The 22,785-nt window shown below is 35.6% G+C and overlaps 1 long non-coding RNA gene across 4 annotated transcripts in view; it reads left to right on the top strand.

The window, feature by feature from the left end:
• Positions 1 to 22,785, top strand: part of LOC114908706 — a 415,061-nt gene that overhangs the window by 613 nt on the left and 391,663 nt on the right. For all 4 annotated transcript variants that reach the window (XR_003797023.1, XR_003797021.1, XR_003797020.1 and 1 more), the window contains exon 2: positions 14,691 to 14,826. This is a non-coding gene — a long non-coding RNA (uncharacterized LOC114908706). The remainder of the gene's footprint in view (positions 1 to 14,690; positions 14,827 to 22,785) is intronic.

Here is a 22,785-nt window from a genome sequence, read left to right as displayed (position 1 = left end):
TAGGGCATTAGCCCTAGACACCTCACGCCTCTAGTGCCACCTAACAAATCTTAAAAGCAAGGCCCAAGTGGATCAAACGGTTAACAAATCATTTAAGTATATGATAGACCAAAGTTAAATAATATTTATAGAAATACAAAAATGTCCAGCAACCAGTAAGGTACAGTTCACAATGTCTGGCATCCAATTAAAAACTACCAAGCTAGAAAGAGAAAAACAAATACTGTATGCCAACGCATATATATGGAGCCTAAAAAAAATGGTACTGATGGACCTAGAGGCAGGGCAGGATTAAGACACAGACATAGAGAACAGAGTTGAGGACATAGTGGGAGAAGGGGAAGCTGGGACAAAGTGAGAGAGTGGCATGGACATATACACACTACCAAATGTAAAATAGATAGCTAGTGGGAAGCAGCCGCAGAGCACAGGGAGATCAGCTGGGTGCTTTGTGACGACCTGGAGGGGTGGGATAGGGAGGGTGGGAGGGAGACGCAAGAGGGAGGGGATATGGGGATATATGTATATGTATAGCTGATTCACTTTGTTGTACAGCAAAAACTAATACATTGTAAAGCAATTATATGCCAATGAAGTTATTAAAAAAAAAACAAGCTTGCAAAAAAGCAGGAGAAGAAAACCCATGTTTAGGAGAAAAATCAATCACTGTTCAGAATAGAAATAGATGCTAGAATTAACAGACAAGGGTTTTAAAACAGTTATGTTCAAAAAGATAAGCAGAGGTATAATCAAAAAGATAATAAGAGGTAAGGATATGGAAAAAGTGGACTGCTCACGTTACTGGTAGGAATGTAAAATGGTGCGTCTGCTTTTGGAAAACAGTTTAGCAGTTTCTCAAAATGTTAAACATATAGTGACCATATGAACCACAATTCCACTCCTAGGTATATATCCAAGAGAAATGAAAACATGCTCATAAAAACTTGTACACAAATATCCATAGTGCAGCATTATTTACAAGGGCTGAAAAGTAGAAACAACCCAAGTCCCTTCAGCTGGTGAATGGAAAAAACAAAAATCTACATCCATTAAATGGGGTATTTTTCAGCAATAAAAGAGAATGAAGTAAAAATACATGCTAAAACATAGATGAGCCTTGAAAACATGCTAAGTGCCAGTTGAAAGAGAGCAGATATTGTATGATTTCATTAATGTGACATGTCCGGATTAAGCATATCTGAAGAAACAGAAAATAGATTAGTGGTTGCCAGGGCTGGGAGCTGGCACGGGAATGGGGGGAGGTTGCTAGTGTATGGGGAGAGACTGCAAATGGACATGGGGTTTCTTTTACTGGATAAATAAATGAAAATGTTCTAAAATTAGACTATAGGGAAGGTGGAACAATCCTGTGCAAAAAAACCACTCAATTTACACTTTAAATGGATCTCAATAAAGCTCTGAAAAAAGTTAATCAGAAATATGAAACATGTAATAAAGACCTAAATCAAACCTGTAGAGGTGAAAACTGCAATGTGACAGATGAAAGTAAATGGAATTAATAGCAGATTAAACATTGCATAATAAGAGATAAAAGAAATTGAAGACATAGTCTTAGAAACTAACACAAATAGTAGAAAACTAAAACATAAAAAGAACAAAGCAACAGTGAGCTGTGGTACAATTTCTGACAACCTATGCTTTCCATAAAGGACCTTCTTGCTTGACTGAGTCCTTCCTGCTTGATGAGTCTACTTTTTAGAACTTTCTAAATATTCTGCATATACAATACAGTGGAGAAAATAAATGACACTTTCTGAAAAGTACATTTGATTGGAGTAACAAGGACTGACTATCAATCTCTTTATGTTTGAAGGTTTGGGTCCCTTTGATCTCTTTATCACAAATTCCCACAGAAATACTGCCTTTTGAATAAAATCCTTTTCAAATGTTTGAAATGACCTCACTTCACATCTAAATTTAAATATTTTAGGGTAAACTGAAGACCAAATCATTAAAAGAGCAAACAATAAATAGCAAATCAAAATGACATACTGCAAGTTGAACTTGAATGCAAGTTGACTTTGGACTATACATAGCACAAATTTGCCAGCTCTGGGAAATTCCCTGGAGGTCCAGTAGTTAGGACTCTGTGCTCTTCCTGCCAAGGGCCTGGGTTCAACCTCTGGTCGGGAATAAAATCCCACAGGTAGCGCGGCATGGCCAAAAACAAAAACAAACAAACAAACAAAACCCAAATTTGCCAGCTCTGTTTAACCTTCCACTTGGCTCTGATTTATAGAGATCTGGCCAAGAATTCTAATGAAAATTACTATAGATAATAAAAAAGTATGATTCCAAGTTTCCTCCTCTTTCTGTGTTTTCTAATCCACAAGCCACAGGCACATGTGGCTATTTAAATTTAACTACAGTTAAATAAGATTAAAAGTTTATTTTCTAAATCACATTAGCCACATTTCAGTGCTCAATAGCTATGTATGCCTACTGTCTGCCATACTGGACAATGCAAATTTTGGAACATTTCCATCAATGGAAAGTTCAATTGGACAGTGATGATTCATAAACTTTTAGGTACATTAGATACATACATCCTGTAATTTATGTACAAAAAGTTTACATTAATTTCAACAAAACCAACAGGGTAAAAAAAAATTCCGTAGCTTAAAAAAGTCACATTTGCAGTAAAGAGGTTGCAAGTGTATAAATTGTATGTGTTTTTAAATTTAAAGAGTTCTTGTTTGCAGCTTATCAAATTCTAATGCCCTCCATAAATTATATTAAAAATTTTGTATTGCTCAACCGATCTTCCCCTGTTGTAGAAGGTAACAGCACAACCAGGAAGGATGTAAAGCAAATTCCCTTAAGCATATAATTGATATGGGCATTATATTTTCATTTATTAAGGTGGAAACATCTATTCAGTCATTGAACAAGTGGAAAATGTTTTAAAAAGCATATGTTCCTAGAAATAGAAAATTTCCTCACTCATTTTGACGCTTTCTTTGGGTAGTGCACGTGAAACAGTTCTGAAAATAGCACTTAACACTCAGATGGAATATCAGTTGCTTTATTGGGATGCATGAAATGATTGTTGGAGCAGATTCATCTGAGATTCATAGAGCATTAAGTAAATATAAGTTATAAGATAAGACATATGTTTGCAATTGTCTATAGAAAAAATACCTCCAGTACTTTATAAAACATTGAAAACAAAATACTGTGCTTTGGGGACTGATTTCTATTTGTACAGAAGCTCTGTTTGGTATATCCAGCTCTGCCAGCATTGTTTTAGGATTTAAAGTTGTATTTCTACATCTTCTCTGCCCTGTCGCAAGGTCATCTAAATGAGTCACGGGAAATCCAGTGAATAAAACATTATATATAAATAGGTATATATAGACATAGATACACATACATCTGTCTGTATCTCTATACATATCTTCATATGTGTTTGTATATCTTACACAGTAAACATTAACTAAAAAGTAATATTTTAAAATCGATTTAATTTTCTCCTAGTATTTTAACACCAGGCTTTTCTATAGCTTCACTGATTTTTTGCTTTCCATGTCACAGTCACTCTCAGAGTACTAAATGTAATTCTCTTCTGATATTTATTAGTTCAGAGGCTAAAGCAATAACAATGCAGGTAAATAAAACATATGTGCTAGTCCATTTTCAAAGGCTGCTTGAAAATTTTATTCATTATGATAAAACTGTCAAAAATATCTCCTCTTTTCTACCTTCCTAAACATAGGAATATTTCTGTGTTTATATCACTTTGACCATTAGTTGCTGGATGTTTTCTTCTATATTTCAACTATTCTCCAAGCAGGCCCTCCGAGAGCTTACGCAATTTAGTCTGCTGATTTTTTTTTTAATTGTTTTTGGTAATAGTAACTTTTTAGGGTTTTTTTCATTTACAAAATATATGATGAAAATTTTGTTTAAAAAGTTGGTAAATAATTATTGCTTTGGTGTAGGTGTTTTAATGCATTAAGGCAAATTGTATATCTGACTGGAACATCTATGCAGTAAGCTAAATATGTGGCAGACAGTACAAATAATTAATCAAAAAGTGTTGACACTCAAACTCTTTTTTTTTTTTTTTTTTGCGGTACGTGGGCCTCTCACTGTTGTGACCTCTGCCGTTGCGGAGCACAGGCTCCGGACGCGCAGGCTCAGCGGCCATGGCTCATGGGCCTAGCCGCTCCGCGGCATGTGGGATCTTCCTGGACCGGGGCAGGAACCCGCGTCCCCTGCATTGGCAGGCAGACTCTCAACCACTGCGCCACTAGGGAAGTCCGACACTCAAACTCTTGATGAGGAAAATACTTTTGCTTTTATCAACCAGTGAATATATGCTTTGGATTTCGTGTGTGTGTGTGTGTGTGTGTGTGTGTGTGTGTGTGTGTGTTTTCAGTCTTGCTCTGGGAAAAAGAAATTCCCATCTGTTTACTTACTTTTTAAAAACAGCTTTATTGAAGTATGAATTATGTGACAAAATTTATCAATCATAAATGTAAAATTCAATGATTTTATTATATTTACATAGAATTGTGCAGTCAGTTTTAAGACATTTTTATCACCCCTAAGAGATCCACTTTGCCTGTTTGCAGTGAATCCCTGTTTGTAGCCCCGGGCCCAGACTAACACTGATTTTTTTTTTTTTGTCTCTGTAGACTAGCCTTTTCTGGACGTTCCAGAAACATACAATATGTAGGTGTTTTTGCATCTGGCCTCTTTGCCTTAGCACAGTGTTCTGAGAATCATCCATGTTGTAGCATACATTAGTAATTTGTTTGTTTTTATTGATGAATATATTCCAATGTGGAGATATACCACAAACAATTTATTTGTTCACCAGTTGATGGAAATTGTACTGTTTCTGGTGATTGACATATGAATAATGCTGCTGTGAATATTCCCAGAAAAGATTTTTGTGTGTGTGTGAACATATGTTTACATGTCTCTTGAGGAGATACCTAGCAATGAAATCACTGAATCACTTGGTAAGTTTATGTTTAACTTTTTAAGGAGGTACCAAGGTATCTTTCCAAAGTGGCGATACCATTTTACATTCTCCCCTGCAATATACGAGGGTTTCAGACTTCTCCACATCTTCACATGTTATGCTCAGTAGTTTTAATGGTAACCATTCTAGTGGGTGTAAAGTAGTATCTCGTTGTAGTTTTAATGTGCATTTCCCCCAATGACTAATTATGATGGCCATCTTTTCATATGTTTATTATTCATTTATACATCTTCTTGGGTGAAATATCTATTCCAACATTCTACAGTCCTCACTTAGAAAAACTGGGTTAACTTTTTAGTTAATATTGAGTTGTAAAAGTTATTTCTATTCTATGTAAAATAATTTTTTAATCAGATACATGGTTTGCAAATATTTTTTCCCAGCCTGTGGCTTGTCTTTCATTTTCTTAACAGTGTCTTAAATATTAAGAACACTTTGCCTAGCTGAAGTTATGGAATGTTTTTTCCATGTTTTCTTCTCAAAGCTGTATAGTTTTAATTCTTACATTTACATTTATGAATCATTTTGAGTTAATTTTGTGTACAATGTGAGATAAGAGTCTAAATTCATCTTCCTGTATATGGGCATTCAGTTGTTATAGCACTACTTGTCAAAAAATTATTCTTTTCTCATTTAATTGTCTTGGCACTTCTTGTCAAAAAATCAACTGGCTAAAAATGTATTGTGTTTCCTGGACTCTCAATTCTATTTCATTGATCAACATTCTTAGTCTTACAGCAGCACCACATTGTTTTGATTTTTGCACCTTTTTATAGTACCTTTAGAAATTGGGAAGTGTATGTCTTCCAAATACTTCTTTCTTTACAAATATGACTTGACTCTTCTGGTTTTGTTTTGTTTTTGGCCACACCACGTGGCTTGTGGGATCTTAGTTCCCCTTGACTATTCTGGATCTTTTGCATTTCCATATACATTTTAGGAATGGCTGATCAATATCTATCAAAAGGCCTGCTGGGATTTTTTATGATTTGCATTGTATTAGGTTGGAAGATACGGATAATGGTTTTGGTTTGTCTCTGTTTTTTTCATTTATTTTCATTTTTACCACTGTGTGTTATTACAAAGCTAGGCTGCCAATAATTTCCAGGGAATACTTGGTATATTTATTGCATAAGACAGTGAACCAGCCAAGTGTCTCCAGGAATTCTCTGGAACTGGTGAGGCCGAACTCTAGGTAAACACTTCTCTCTCCAGATAACTATCTTAAACACCAACATAGAGGTGGACCAGTTAGACTTTGGAAAAAATTTAACGTTCAAATCAAAGTATTTGACACAATAACCTCACCTTGTTTAAAAGAAAGCAGGCAGAAGATTAAATACTTTATTAACAGGACACAGTAATATTTTATTGACAAAGCTAGATAATTTGCTCTGACACAATTAGGTATTTTTTCCTTCATAACTGCTCTCTCTGAACATTTCAAGAGCTGATCATCTTTGTGTTTTGAAAAAAGCGATGGCAACTTCTAAACTGATGTGCAAATTTTGAAATTTGGAAAAGAAAATGGATTAAGTCCTCCTTAAACCTGGCATCTGTGGGAATTTTGTTCTGCATGGATGAAATTCACATTTATTAATTCAAGGCACTAAGCTAGACTTAAAAAAATTCTTTCATTTAATTGCCACACAGAAACTCTCTGAACTAACTTATTATTCCCGATTAAGAGAAAAAAACCAGAAACTCAGGAAAGCCTAACTGAAGTAATTTTACCAAGGCCACAGAACTACTGTAGTAAGTTGCAAACCTAAATCTGAAATATGTCTGACACCAAATTAGCTCTTTCTATGTGAACTGATTGGAGTTAGACCTGAGAGATTTTCAGCAATAAAATTCAGCCTTTGTTGAAGGCCTGTTTTTCTTATGTCATCAGCATCTTATTCTCTACCTGATTCTCAGTAAATGTTTTTAAAATTGATTTGAAATTGCTTTGTTTTATTATTTTTTAGAATTTTATTTTATTTATTTTAAATTTATTTATTTGGCTGCATTGGGTCTTCGTTGCGGTGCGTGGGCTTCTCATTGTGGTGGCTTCTCCTGTTGCGGAGCGTGGGCTCTAGGCGCACGGGCTTCAGTAGTTGTGCCGCGCAGACTCAGTAGTTGTGGCTCGCGGGCTGTAGAGTGTAGGCTTAGTAGTTGTGGTGCATGGGCTTAGTTACTCCGCGGCATGTGGGATCTTCCCAGACCAGGGCTCGAACTTGTGTCCCCTGCTTTGGCAGATGGATTCTTAACCACTGTGCCACCAGGGAAGTCCCTGTTTTGTTATTTTGCTTTTTTTCTGTTCTACCTACATGCAATAGTAGTGCTTTACCCCCAAAATATGTGTGCCTTATATTTATGGTTTCTGAAACTTTAAAAGCTTTATTTATTGGGAATTTCAGTTGAGAGAGGACATATCTTAGTACAAATAGTTTTTTAGATTCTCTTCAATTATAGCATTTCAGTGACCAGCGTTTTCAACATTGTACATTTTCAACAGCTGAGAGAGTCATATTTCATCAGAGGAAATTAGTTGCCCCCTGAAGATGCTGAAAATCAGGTTTATTATAGCACAATTCATGGCAAAAGGCAAAGAACATGGTCTTTATAGTAAGAGATTCAGGTTCAATTTCAGTTCAACTACCTAGTGCATTTGTGACCTTGGACAATTTAAATGAAATCATGAATTCTATTTTCTCATTTATTAAATAGGGATAATGATGAGCAGGTTTCTTGTGAAAAACAGAGTAAAAGAATTTTTGGAAAATATCTTGATCTATGTTCGACACATAGTGGATGTTATTAACATTTTAGTTTCCATGTCCATCAGCCGCTTTTAGGAGTCATATTTAACTAAAGCCAGAACATGAATAACTGCAGAAATTATTTGGGAATAGTCTGTCATATAAGTACTCAGTAAATGCTTAAGTGTATACAACATGGATTAGACTTGTTTTCCAATAAACTGTCTCCTCCAATTGCATGATTGTTTAACATGATTTAAATTTTTTACCTTTCACAATGCCCTATTATTCATTTTTCAATGTCAACTTAGTCATTAAACTTAAAACTCTAATTTTGGGTTTCACTAAAACAACTAAGAAATACCCTTCCAGAGACTTAACATTTAGCTCATAAAGCTATTACTATTTTACTATGAGCTATGATTCTGAGAGTCAGTGATAGTTTGATGTTTGCTACAACTGTGCTTTGCTGGAATTTTCATATTAACATACGATATCTTGTTTTAGGAAGAATCTCCATGTTTAGCATCTAAATTGCAGACCATAAGGTAATTCTTGCCTTGGTTTGCTAGTTCCAGATGGATAGATTCTATCTTACACCCTGTTCCATTCCCTGTTTCAGTCTCATTCTTCTAACAATGCTAAGCAACCATGCAATTTGGATATGAACCATCAACCAAATTGCAAGACCCTCATGAGAAAGCATATCTTGCTAGGAGTAAATGCCCGTGAAAGCCTTTTGAATCATTTCTAATCACTGTCTAACCCTCCAGCTTCTTACTCTTTGTTTTCTGACAGTAATGAACCAAATCAACATGGTGAAAGCCTGAAAGCTAAAGGGATTATTTTTAATTCTCAAACTCATTTTTATGTATCTGTTGCACTTATAATCATGTTTAGATTATTCCCATTGCTTTCCTCTAATTTTGAAGGGAGATAATTTCACCTTATCTATATAAATCTTTCCCTTTCAGTTCAAGAAGAGTTATCTGTTTCTCTTCGTAGATTAAGCTAAGTGCTAAATATATTTGTTTTTTACCACTCAACAGCCACAGAGATTCACCCAGGGACAGCTAATATCTCATAGGTGCACAAAGTGGGTGGCTTGGAAAAGCAAGGGGAAGAACAAAGACATAATCTAGGGATTTCCCCCCATTTCATCCTTATACATCTACTCTACAATATTGCTGTAGAAATTACTCATCCCTTTGAAATTTTTTATTCTGTTTAAATATGATTATGAGAAAAAAGTCATAAATCTTCAGGTAAATTTATATTTCCACTAAATGAAATGCATTTAAAAGTAAAACTCAATCCTGGCAAACATGTCCCTTTATATCACATAGATACACTATGTTCAAAATCAATAATTTAGACAGTTATTTTAGTTTCCAAGTAAGTAAAATTTTTCAAAAATCATGGTGACTAAAATACAGGTTTTCATTATTTTGGTGTCACAATGTACTGTGCCATTTTGAAAGTAGTGATTTACTGGTATTTTTGTCAGTTATTTTGTCAGTTTTAAATATCTAAATATCAATATTTTTATTAACATGTACAAAGATACTTATTGCCTATATTATAATTGTATGTCAAATGAAATTATATCAAAAAACCCTTCACTTATTACAATTTTTCCAAGGTATTGTATTATAATTATATATCCCAAGGTATCTTATAAGATTAATCATCTTTTCTTGATTCAGTTAACAATTTGTATACAGAGTATGGTTGAATTATGAGTTGGATCTATTCTGCCAATCTCTGTCTTTTAATTTGTGTATTTAGACATTTTAACATATAAAGAAGTTATGTATATGTTGGGGTTTAATTTTGTCATTATTGTTTCTGTTTGTTCCTGTGTTTCTCGTTCCTTTGTTTCCTTCTTTTAGCCTTTCTTAGATTACCTAAACATCTTTTAGAGTTACATTTTTATTTATTTACGGTGGCTTGAGTATATCCACTTGTATAATTTTCTGCGTGGTTGTCATAGGTATTGCTGTATACATATATAACTTATCACAAGCTATTGTGTCAATGTGTTTTTTTTGTTGTTTGTTTGTTTTTTTGTGGTACGCGGGCCCCTCACTGTTGTGGCCTCTCCCGTTGTGGAGCACAGGCTCTGGATGCGCAGGCTCAGTGGCCATGACTCACGGACCCAGCCGCTCCGCGGCATGTGGAATCTTCCCGGACCAAGTCACGAGCCTGTGTCCCCTGCATCGGCAGGTGGACTCTCAACCACTGTGCCACCAGGGAAGCCCTGTGTCAATGTTTTACAACTTAGAAGTGAAGAACATTTGCTTCTCTTTAGGTCCCTTTACCCTCTCCATTTTAAAAATATAATTTTCTAATACATTTAGCACCACATCAGATAGTTATAACTTTTATTTTAATCAAAATATTTGCTAAACGAAGCTCATGTGATGAAGAATAGTCTGTTATATTTACTATCCAGCTCATTGTTCTTCTTTCCTTTCTAAAGATCCCTGTCTTCTGTTATCACTTTCTTTGTGTTGAGAGAGCTTTCTTTAGTCATTATTTAAGGGTAGATTTGCTAGCACAAATTATTTTAGTGTTCCTTTGACTGAGAATGTCTTTATTTCCTCTATTCCTGATGGATAGTTTCATCACTGGTTATAGAATTTCTGGTTCCTTTTTAGAATTGACAGTTCTTGCACCACCTAAAAAAAATGTGCCACTTCCTTCTGGCCTTCATGGTTTCAGATAGGAAATCCATTGTAATTTAAATTGCTGTTCATTTATAGGTAATACATTCTTTTCCTCTGGTTATTTTTAAGATTTTTTTCTTTTTATTTAATATTTAGAATTGTAATTTTGTTATGTCTTGGTGTGGATTTCTTTGGGGTTGTTTGAGGTTCTCACATGTTTGAGTGTGTAGATTTGTTTCTTTTGCCAAGTTTGGCAAGTGTTCAGCCATTGTTTCTTCAAATCCTTTTCCAGTACCACATTCTTTCTCTTCTTCTGTATTCTGATAATATGAATTTTTGCTCTTTTAAATTTTTCTACAGAAACTTCTGTTCTGTTGGTCTGTCTTCAAGTTCAGTGATTCTGTCCTTTTCATTGACACTCTATTGAGTACAACTAGTGAGTTTTTTTTTAAAAAATTCAGTTATTGTAGTTTTCAATTCTAAAATTTCCTTTTAGTTATTTTATGTAACTTCTATTTCTGTGCTGAAATTTTCTTTTTTCATGTATTTTGTGAGAATTTGTAATTGATTTAAAGGATTTTTAAGGCAGTTGCTTTTAAAATCTTGTCAGATAATTTCAGTATAAGATTAATCTCCATATTGGCATTCCTTGATTATCTTTTCTCATTAAATTCTGGTTCTCCAGTTTCTTGATATAATGAATGGTTTTTTTCAGTTGTATCCTGGACATTTATTTTGTTGGGGGACTCTTTTTCCTAAGTATTCTATTTTAGCAGGCAGTTGTTCTGTTTAAGTTTAGTGTATAAGTTATAGTCTACTTCTCTGACTTTAATTCCTATGAATATTTAGTTTCTGAGCCCTTGCAATGTTATTTTTGTCTTCTTTGTTTTCTGGTGCTCCTGGGACTCCTGCTTTAGCCCTATTGGAGCCATCTGTGGGGGCACTGAGAAGTATTCTGGATGAGGCAAGAATCCACTGGACCTAGTCCCCTTATACCACTGGGTAGAAGCCAGGAAGTCACAGGGCTTTACTATTGCAGTAGATATGAGAGGATGGGACCACTCTCTGGGCCCTGGTTCTGGATTGGGTGATAAGAGAGCTAGGAGTTTGTTTCTGCTGCTGCTGGGAGATCACAGCACTCACCTGACCTAAGGTATGGAGCAGGGGCCGGGGTGGCTGAGGCTTTGCTGTTGCCACTGCTGTTGGTGAATTGGATCATCAACAGAGGCCCTCTTTGTGGAGAAGTGCTTGGGGTTCCCCATCAGGTCTCTGTTAGGTTTCTACTTTCCCAGTCCTTTGGCTAGAAAGAGCAGATCTGTTTTTTCTTTCTTCCTCCCTCTCTTCTTTCTTATTCTGTCTTGCTATTGATCTTTCTTTCTTCCTCTCTTTTTGCATTTTATGCCTGTTGGTCATTTCTTGTGGCAGCCCTCTCCATTGCCCAGTCCAAGGTATATGGGAGATGAAAAGAAAACCCAGGTAACTTGCCATGTTGTTATTCTTCAAATCTTGCACTCTCTAGCCAGTACACATTCTTTTTTCAGATTTCAGATTTCTCTTACTGTTGTCTATGAAATAATTTCCAGGGTATATAATTATACTTAGAAGGAACAGGGAAAAGTGAGTCTATACTCTCTTATTCCTGAAGCCTTAGCTAGTATTTTTATAGCTGTGGTTATCGCTTATATTTTTTATGCTTTAGCAATTAGCATTGATCTTAGAACACACTAGGTGCTTGGCAAAAAAAAAATGTGAATAAGTGAATTAGCAAATGAGTGGTTGCCTAAGTAAAAGGCAAGAAGGAAGGAAGGAGGGATGGAAGGAAAGAAGGAAGAAAGGAAGGGCGAAGAAAAAAAGGAAAGAAAGAATAAAGGAAGAAAAAAGAAAAGGAAAGGAAAGGAAGAATGCTTTTGTCAATGGACTACTTTAATAACAACATTATATATTGGAAAGAGCACCAGCCTCAACTGTGTAACTAACCAATGTAGCATTATTGCCTATCAATTTAAATTCTATAAACTTATGTTTTCTTATTTATAAATTTAAAGGCTTTACTTAAAACTTGTCATCCCTTCCAGTCATGTATGCTGTGGCTCTCAAACAGTTTTTCTGAAAGTCACAATTGACGCTGTACCTAAAAGTCATCTGCTATAGAGTTTATAGTTGTGACACCTGAGGCAGCATGCAAACCCTTTGATACAGCTGTGCAGTAGTGGGAAACAGCAACAAGTCGATTGAATTGGTGTAAAACAATAGCGGATTCTGTACATTTTCCCAATCCATGGCATATGTAGGGCATGAGTCAAAGGGGTTGAGCTGCCAAAAATGAAGGGCTCAATAGAGCTTTCACCTGTGAGCAGCTGGTCACACACTTGTGGTTTTCCATATATGTTCACATATTGAGAGAAAACCATCCACTAGCTATTATCTTTGAACACCAAGGACAAACGTATCATGGATAATGCCCATGATAATTAATGCAGTCTGTGCCTTTGTTGGAACTTCTGTTCCCAGGCTAACAGATATTTCATTTAACTGATAACTCTGCCTTCTTGATATACCATTAGCACCTAAACTTTTTATGCAAGAAGTAACTAAGAATGTGCTGAGGGTGCATATGTTTACTCTCTTGGCCCCAACTCTCTAATAGTCTTATATATAAGAGTGTTATACAAATTTTGGAAGTGAGAATAAAACTGTCAACAGAGGAGAAATATATAAATGCATCATTAAAATACTATTATGCTAACATCATAAACATATTTTATACACACACATGCATGCAGACATTTAGCTATAGTCATAGATATATACATTAGCCTTAACAGGTATATAGTATGCTTCATAATATATATGGCATTATGGTTGTTCTTTTCAGATGCAAGTACAAAGACTGTTCAGAACTAATATTATGATAGCTTGTTACAATCCCTTTTTCCAAATGTAAGTAGAACTTTCTAAAATGCAAATCCAAGCATATATTTACATTACTTTATTGTCTTTCGGTGCATACTTATTGAATATTTAATACATTCAACATACTGTATATGATGTGGAGAGTATTGTTCAGGGTGTGACTAAAACAAATATGAAAATTACAGTCTGTTAGATGAATGCTTGGGAGACCATACTCTTTAAATATTTTACTAGTCCCTACGTGATACAGTCCCAGATTACAACTTCTTACTAAGATTTTTCTCTTCATTCTCTCCTTATCACTTCACCATTTCCTCTACCCCATACTTCCCCACTACAAATTAAAACATGCTTTCTGTTGCCCTTAACCTTTCTTACATCCTCTTCCTTTTGACTGAAATAAATACTACTTCATCTTCTAAACTTGCATGTTTGTATGGAAAGTGCCACTAGTTTTTTATCCCTAGCTTTGATACCAGTTCTTCTGGAAGGCCTTTCCTGATGATCCTGACAGCCTTAGACGTTAGCTAAGTGCTTCTCTTCTATTCTCCCTTATCACTCTATACTGTCCTATAATAGCTCTTATCACATTGTTTTGAACAGTAGTGTATAGCCTTATTTAATTATTCAAAGCCCAGATGGATCCTGAGCATCTTTTTTTTTTTAATTCCTTTTTTTTATTGTGGTAAAAAACATATAACCTGAAATCTAACTTTAGATACCTTATATGAAATCAATAAAGTGATCAATCTCTTAGAAACAAAAAGTAGAATGTTGGTTGCCCGGGGCTGGGGAGAGGAGAAAATTGGGAGTTGATCAATGGGTATAAAGATTCATTTAATGAAGGTGAATAAGTTCTAGAGATCTGCTTTACAACAATGTGAACATAGTTAACAATACTGTGCTACTTTCTTTAGGGTCAGTTTCTGGAGATGTATTTTATTCCTTTGATTGGGCCATATTTCCCTGTTTCTTCATGTGCCTTGTAACTTTGTGTTGGGATTCACACAGTTGAAAAAAATAGACACCTCTCCCAGTCTTATAGACTGGCTTCATTCAAGGAAAGACTTTTACCCATCAACCCAGCTACAGATTTTTGGGGGTCTTTCCAACTTTTTCTGAGCATGTACCTTCTCTGGGCTTGTGTATGTGATTTCCCAATTAGAAAGGTTTGCTACTTTTCTCTGGCTCTGCCTGAAGCCACCAAGCTCTGTGCACCCACCAAGTGTCCAAAGTATAACTGTTCTGTCAGCGCTCCACATCAGATGAGACAGAAACCAGTCTCTCAGACTGCACCCGCAAAAGCGAGAACATTGGACTTATGCTCTACTCTTTTTTTTCTCTCTCTAGGGGGAAGACACAAAGTGGGTGCTTACTCCTGATCATGGTGAATGGTGGCTGTTTTGTCTGCAGTTTTACCACTTCTCTAGTGCTGCCACAATCTGCTGAATTCTCTTTTGTTCTCTGCAACCCCCCAACACTCAAGGTATGCCAGTTCCCTGTCAGTGCCGAGTCAGGTGAAACAGAAAGTAGTCCCCCCACAATATAGAGCTTTGAATGTACATTCTCCCTTTCTCTTTCCTTCCCAAAGGAGAAGCTGCAATTGGACTTTTCCTCCCAATTGCAAACGTGCTTGCTTTGGGAGCATGGTTGGAATTTTCTTACCTGTTTCATTGAGGCTGTTCTTGGATTTGAGCTTGCCTGGGTGCTGCATCTTCCTAACTGATATCTGGAGTTCTCATAGAAGCTTTTGGGGCTGTATGTTGATGTTTCTGTAGTGCACTGAGGTCTGGGGCTTCCTATTCCATCATTTTGCTGATGTTACGTCTGGATTTTGAGCATCTTGAGTAACATTGTTTTCTTGGTATCCAGCACACTGCCTGGCACACAATTAGTGCTTAACAAATGCCTGTAGAATCTGAATGAAGTAGTCCCAGTTCAGGGCTAGAATATCAGACTTGTTTCTAAATGACATTAAAAATATTTGGTTTTATAAAGACATTGATACCTTGGCAGGTTTGTTTATTTCTCTTCAGGATAGTGGGTTTCAGGGTATAGTCTTGTGCAAATTCAGTGTATAAACAGCAAGGCCTAGAGCAGTGCATCCGAATAGAAATTTATGCAATAACGGAAATGTTTATTTCTGCTATCTAAAAAGATTGCCATAAGCCATATGTGGCTTTGGAGCATATGAAATGTGGCTAATGTGAGGGATAGAATTTAAAATTTTATTTAAATTTTATTATTTTAAATTTAATTTTAAATAGCTACATGTAGCTAATTGTTACCATATTGGACAGTGCAACTCTAGAGAACTTGAGAGCTGGCATGGATCTCTAAAAATGCATTTTGAAAATATTTATGCTGCAACATTTTCTGTTTTTTCCTTATAAAAAAGCACCTACAGAGATGCAATGTCATTGTCTTAATCTGGACCATAAGTTTCTACCTGCTACCAGAACTAGTTGTTTTTGAATTACTTTATTTCCTTCCTTCTTCCCTTTTCTTTTGTTTTCTTGGCTAAATTAGGCATTAGAATAACAGACAAAGATTTGATATTTCTTTTGTTATTATTCCATGGTATTTAAAATTTATATCAAAGCTATATATATATATTTGGGTCAAATAATACTACAAATCTTAAAAAATAAAAAAGATATTTTCCTAGCAACTACTTTGCCCCACCCCTGAGTTATGCTACTTTGAAGCAACTACTTTGAACTCTTCAGCTATTTCTTCTGTTTCCTTTCATATATATAAAATATGCTTAAAATTGAGTTTTCTATTTTCAATATCATCCTATATCCATTTATGGCAGATGAGGATGCAATTCTCTTGTGTGACCTGACCTGAAATTGCACGCACACACACACACACACACACACAATGACATATCCGCTTCTGCATCTCTCTAATGGAATTTCTTCATAATTCTGGTTAAATCAAATTTCAGCAGTTATATAAATTAGTCTGTAAATTATAATTACTATTGAGGCAGGATTTTGAAGAGTAAATGCCTTGATGTGAGCACTACTGGTTTCTTTCTGCTTCTCACATACTTCACTCTAGGGGAGGTAGGAGTATCAATTGATTGGTGAATTTGGAAGGAAAAACAGAAAAGGTTTGGCCCTGCCCCTCCCTCTCACTTCCTCCCAGTAAGAATGAACTTGCTCATGGAGTGACCTCCATGCCATCTGGTTTATGGTTCTAGGCCCTAAACCTGCAAAATAGATCTGTAGTTTTAGGGGATAAAAATCACATTTGGGGAAGAAGAACACATGTAGTACTTGAGGAGTCCACTTGTCCAGGGCCTGTGGCTTGGCTTTTAAATTTTAGTGGATGGGGAGAGCACTATTAATGCTTGTAGAGGAATATGTCACACCATGCATATTCGACTTTTAATTGCTGCGTCTGGGCAAGAGAATTTAAACTGCAATGCTTGACTTATGATGGCTTTAACAACAAGTAAGTAGCTGATCCTAAAGAAACTGAGCTTTACATTTTGGGTCTTTATCAATTAAATAGGGGTTGAGGGCTTAAGCAAAGAATTAGGGTTTGGGCAGACTCTAACAGGTGCATAGGCCTTAGGGAGGCAGAGGTGGTACTTTTGACAAAGGATTTAACTTCTCTAAGTATTATGTTTTCTTATGTAAATTACTGAAAATAATTCTACTTCATAGAATTAATGGACTTGTTAGGAGGATTAAATAAGATAATAAATATAAATAAATTAGCAGGTTGCTTGGCATGTAGTGAGTTCTTAATTGTAGATACTAATGTTATTATCTGCATATCAATTAGACAATAAGAACAGTTCAGGGGACTTCCCTGGTGGTCCAGTGGTAAAGAATCCACTTTCCAATGCAGGGGACACGGCTTCTATTCCTTGTCGGGGAACTAAGATCCCACATGCCGTGGGACAACTGATGCCGCGCACCACAACTACTGAGGTCCTGCACCTCAACTAGAGAGCCCACGTGCTGCAAACTATAGAGCCCATGTGCTCTGGAGCCTGCACACCATAACTAGAGAGAAGCCTGTGCACTGCAACAAAAGATCCCACATGCCTCAAGGACGATCCCGTGTGCCACAACTAAGACCCGACACAGCCATAAAAATAAAATAAATAAATAAATAAATATTTAAAAATATTTTAAAAAGAACAGTTCAGATTGCTTCACATTATACTATTCATATACCCAGAATGCCATGGCAATTCTGGACAGAGATATAGCCATTAAAATAGATGGGAGGATGGACAATAAAAATAACATGGCATATGGATAGTCCAAGGTTACTGGCTCCAAATGCAAATTGTAATCACTGCTATTGATCCATAGTATACAATACTTTATAATGGTTTTTGAAGTTCATACTGTTATGGACTCCATTGTGTCTCCCGCAGATTTATATGTTAAGCCTTAACCCCCATATGACTATTTGGAGATATGGCCTTTAAGTAGGTAATTAAGGTTAAATGAGGTCATAAAGGTTGGCCCTGATCCAATAGGACTGCTCTCCTTATAAGAAGAGGAAGAGACACGAGGAGTGTCACATACAGAGAAAAGGCCATGTGAGGACATAGCAAGAAGGTGACTTTCTGGAGGCAAGCCCAGAGGCATCACAAAAAACAATCTTGCTCATACCCTAATCTTAGATTTCCAGGTTCCAGAACTATGAGAAATAAATTTCTGTTATTTTAGCCACCCAAGTCTGTGGTGCTTTATTATGGCAGTCCGAGTTGACCAATACATATACTGAAACAGAATGTGATTCCATAACTTTGAACCATCTACAATTATCTAACCATAGCTCTGAAGGCCACATTTCTTTAACTATTTAATAATTGATTGGGTCAGTTTTATTCCTGCCACCTTTTAGTATCATGCTTTATTTGTTCTTTGGGAATGAAATTGCATTTTCTATTATAGATAATTGGAATGCTTTTATGTTACTGCCTTGTCAAGAGAAATGGATCATGGAAGGACATTAAAAGTGAACAATAATATAGACAAAGAATAGTTTGTGTTTCAAGACTGAATTTTAACTTGAATTTAAAATTTTCCTCTACTTAATCAGTACTTCTTTTTATTAAATACACACACATTCAGTTCCTCAATAGGGAAGAAGGAAGGGCAATTGGATGTATATTTCTACATGAAAGGGATTTATTTAAATAGAAAAAGCAAATCAGAACATATTATAATTTAAATTTAAAAATATATTTAATGGTACATTTAATACTTATGAAACTTTACTATGTTTCTCATGAAAATATATCTGGGTGTGCAAAATGAATGTCATTATCCCAAAATTAATGAACAAATAGGATGAGGAGTGAATGTGGGCATTTCTCTCTCTTGAACAATTTTCAAGCTGAACTTCAGTATGTACTTCTTCACTTTCCACTAATGAAATTATGTCTCTGCCGTATCTGTCTTGTATGTTTTTTGAGAGTGAGTCACATTCTGACCTACCATAATTGTAGGTTCCTAGGTTAATAGAAACACAATGAAAATATAAGAAGAGTGAAGAAAAAACAAGGGTAAAGTATATTGGAATTCAAATAACAGGTGAAGAAGGTCATCTGCTTCTGGACAAATCAAAACTTTTCTTGTAAGGAATGAAAAGTAGGGGGGTAGTCCTTCTACTGATATTTTTGGTGATCTTCTTAGTGTTTTTGAAATTAAATAGATTTTTTCCTTAACAAGAAAGAGAACTGGATACATAATTAAGAGACTGGTATCTAGGCTTGGATCCACCTTTACCCAGCTACATGATTTTGAATGAGCTGCACCTCCACAGGCTGAAATACCTTCAAGTATGAAGGGAAGGAAACAGGCTCAATGACCTTTAAAGAACTTTAGACTCTAACAACTGATAATGTTATTCCTCTTCATCTACTGTCTATTCTGATAGTGTTTCCTCTTTAAAATTTCATGATGGTACCTAGTGAGTGCAATGAGAAACACATCCTGAAACTTCAGTGGGATTGCTATAGAACTTGAACAGGACAGTACAAAATTGTCTGCTGAAAAGTTTGTCCACTGGCAAAGCAACATCAAGTAAAATTTATAGTGCTCCTAATTTTCACCTTTGCGCTAAAGCAATTTTATTATTTGTGCTCAAAATAAATTATTCCCATTATATCAGTGAAAAGCTCAAGAAAAACTAGTTATTGGTCCTTTAATTAACACTGTAATTACCAGTCATATGTAAAAAATAAAGCCATCAACACAAAGGAACATGGATAATGAGTTAACTGTGCTGGGTAGGTCATAAGTAAACTTTGGACATTTTCAAAAATATGAACACTGTGCATGATGTAATTTTGTTTATCTTTTCTTTTGCTCTCCATAGTTTTGTCTCTTACTCTTCCTGAAAGGAAGAACAGAGACAAAGAGAAAAAGGCTTTTGAGTCCTTACTTCACCTCTAATTTTTTTCAAGTTTTCACCCTACATGCAATTTATGCCAACAGTAACCTCTCTCACAGATCTATAATGAAGATTAATGAGGTGTATTTATTTTCCCACATGTTCGGCTGTTGGACTTGTCTCTAGAGATGCTATAAGCTTTGTCAAATAGAAATAATATTGTATATGGGAAAAGGAAGGATTTTGTTCATTAGGAAGTTTCTTACTAATTAATAGCTGATCATTATTCCCTCTTAGAAAGGATAGCACACACACTTCAAAAATGATATGATTAATACAACTTTCATAAGTGTCTATTTAGTATGTAACTATTCCGCAAAGTTCCCAAATAGGGTTAACACAGCTGAATAAACAATGAAATGGAAAATATAGCTCGCTGAATAAGCAGTAAAATGGAAAAAACAACTAGGTATTCTGGATCTCAAGTGATGACTTGAGCTGTGTTCCCATATCTGAGTCACTTGGTATCTCTGGCTCTTACCTCTAAAATGAGAATCATAATTCTTTACTAAAGGTAAGGGATTTCACTAGATGTTCTTTTAAGGACTCTGGTAGTTCTGAGAGCCAGAATTCTCATACTAAAGATGATTCAGTGCATTAAGGTGAATTGCTGATCTATGGTTTTTCACAGATTTGTATCACATTGAGCTGGACTTAGTTTCAGCACTGATATTGAGAATATCCCTTGGATTGCTAATCAGTCATTCAACAAATATTTACTTAGGGCCTAAATTTTGTGGTTCCTGTTTCATGTCAGGCTGCTCTTTATTTCTTGAAGTTCTCCATCCCTCATGATCCATATTACAAGATTTATACTTTAACTTTTAAAGTAGATTCATACATTATAGTTTTGACTTCTTAACCAGATTTGAGTTTCTCTATAATATGTGGACACAGTGGGAGAAGGGAAGGGTGGGACGAATTGAGAGTTTAGGATTGACATATATCCACTACCATGTGTAAAATAGTGGGAACCTGCTTCATAGCACAGGGAGCTCAGCTAGGTGTTCTGTGTTGACCTAGATAGATGGGATGGGGGATGGGGGCTGGGGATGAGAGGGAGGGCCAAGAGGAAGGGGATATATGTATACGTATACCTGATTCACTTCATTGTATAGCTACACAGAAACTAACACAACATTGTAAAGCAGCTATACTCCAATAAAAAAAAATGGTAAGGAATTTATTTTGGATTCTCCCAATGGTATGGCAGAAACTACTGGATTCCTCTTGGTATCACCTCTCTGCTTTTCACTTAACTAAACAAAATACTGGAGACATTGCCGCCACAATAAAAGGATATATTTCATAGCATCTCTTGCAGTGTTTGGCTGTTGAGGTGTAAATAGAAATTTTTTTATTGTCCCATAAAGCTTCCTTAAAAGGGAAGAGGAGCCATCCCTTTTACCTATTGCTTAGAATGTTGATGTGATGGCTAAAGCTCTAATAGCCATCCTGGATTATGTGGAGACTCTTCCAGGGAACAAAGAAAATAAGCCTGCTATCCTGACAATACTCACTCTGGACTATCAAATTTTTAGTTCCTTTTCTTTTATAGAAGAATTAATGTCTATTTTGGCTAAGGTGCTACTTTTCAAATCTTTGCTACTCACAACCAACTGTAATCCTAACCAGTAGAACCTCATAAAGTGTCAGGTTCATACTAAGAATGTTAATAAATCCATATTGAATAGTTGACCCCTATTTTGTGGGTTATAAATGTATCCATTCGTGTGTGTATGTGTGTATGTGTATATATATCCTATCATATCCTGTCATATATTGGAAGTAATTCCTATAGTAATAAATGTCAGAGTTAGCATTATACAAGGTTTATTTAATTGCAAATTTAAATTAACACAAACTCATAGTTATTTGAAAATGTTACAGAAATAGGAAGAAAAAATGATGAAAAATATAAAAAATTGACATAAAAATTGCCCTAACATAATAATAAGTTCCAATATAGTACTATACTAATACTACTGATATTAATGTAAAAGAGAGATGATGTCTCAGTCCATCCCATTTATTTTGCCCATGTTTACAAAGAGCATGATTAGTATTCTTTTGTTAGAGTGTCTCCATGTCACATAATTATGGAGGCAGGGAAGTACAAAATCTGTAGGATGGGCAGAGAAGCTGAAGACTCAGGAGCAGTTCTAGTCTGAAGGCCAGTGGGTGAAGACCCAGGATTGCCATGTTCAGGATCAAGTCAAAGGCAGTCTAGCAGGCCAGTCTTTTTGTTCTATTCAGTCATTCTACTGATTAGATGAGGCCCACCCAAATTATGGACGGTGATCTGCTTACTCAAAAATCACCGATTTAAATGTTTCTCATCCAAAAACACCCTCCAAGTTAACACATAAAATTAACTATCACTGGCTCTTTGTTCAAATAATTGTAAGAAATATTTTTATTGCCAAAATATGGGTGATGCTAAAACTGTTTCTTGAAAGATGAGTAAATATTTTTTAGACAAGACATATGACAAGACATATGACTAAGAGGCAGAAGTTTCTAGGCAGAGGGAAAGATCCTTCCAACTTCTAGGTTTGTGTTAGAAACTGCTTGTTAATGACTATAACACTTTACTATTTAACATTTTTCTGTTCTAGGAGTCTTCAACATAATCATTCTGAGGCTAGTCTCTTATTCTGGAATTAGCCAAATCCATTTTTCAGTCAACAGATTTGAGGGTCTGTACGTAAAACTATTTGTATGCAATGAATAAGAGTTACTTGTCCCATCTCTGATTGCCTCTAGTCATTTCCCCCATGTTTACCACACTAGAGTTTCAAATCTCAAAATCAATCTCAGTAATATATAAAATACTGCTGTGCTTATAATTCCAACCAGCTACATTTAGCTGCAGTTGGAGATGAGGCTTACTGGAAACACATAATCATTTTAGTAAATTTCTCTTTGTTAGATATAACTTGCTTTGAAATAAAACACTTGTGGAAATGTTGATTATTTGACTGCCATGAGAAGGAGGCAGCTTTTTTTG

This window comes from Monodon monoceros, unplaced genomic scaffold (genome assembly GCF_005190385.1).
Source record: "Monodon monoceros isolate NGI ecotype Baffin Bay Population unplaced genomic scaffold, NGI_Narwhal_1 Super_Scaffold_4, whole genome shotgun sequence".
Lineage (NCBI taxonomy): Eukaryota > Metazoa > Chordata > Mammalia > Artiodactyla > Monodontidae > Monodon > Monodon monoceros.
This window is presented reverse-complemented; position numbering and strand designations above follow the sequence as displayed.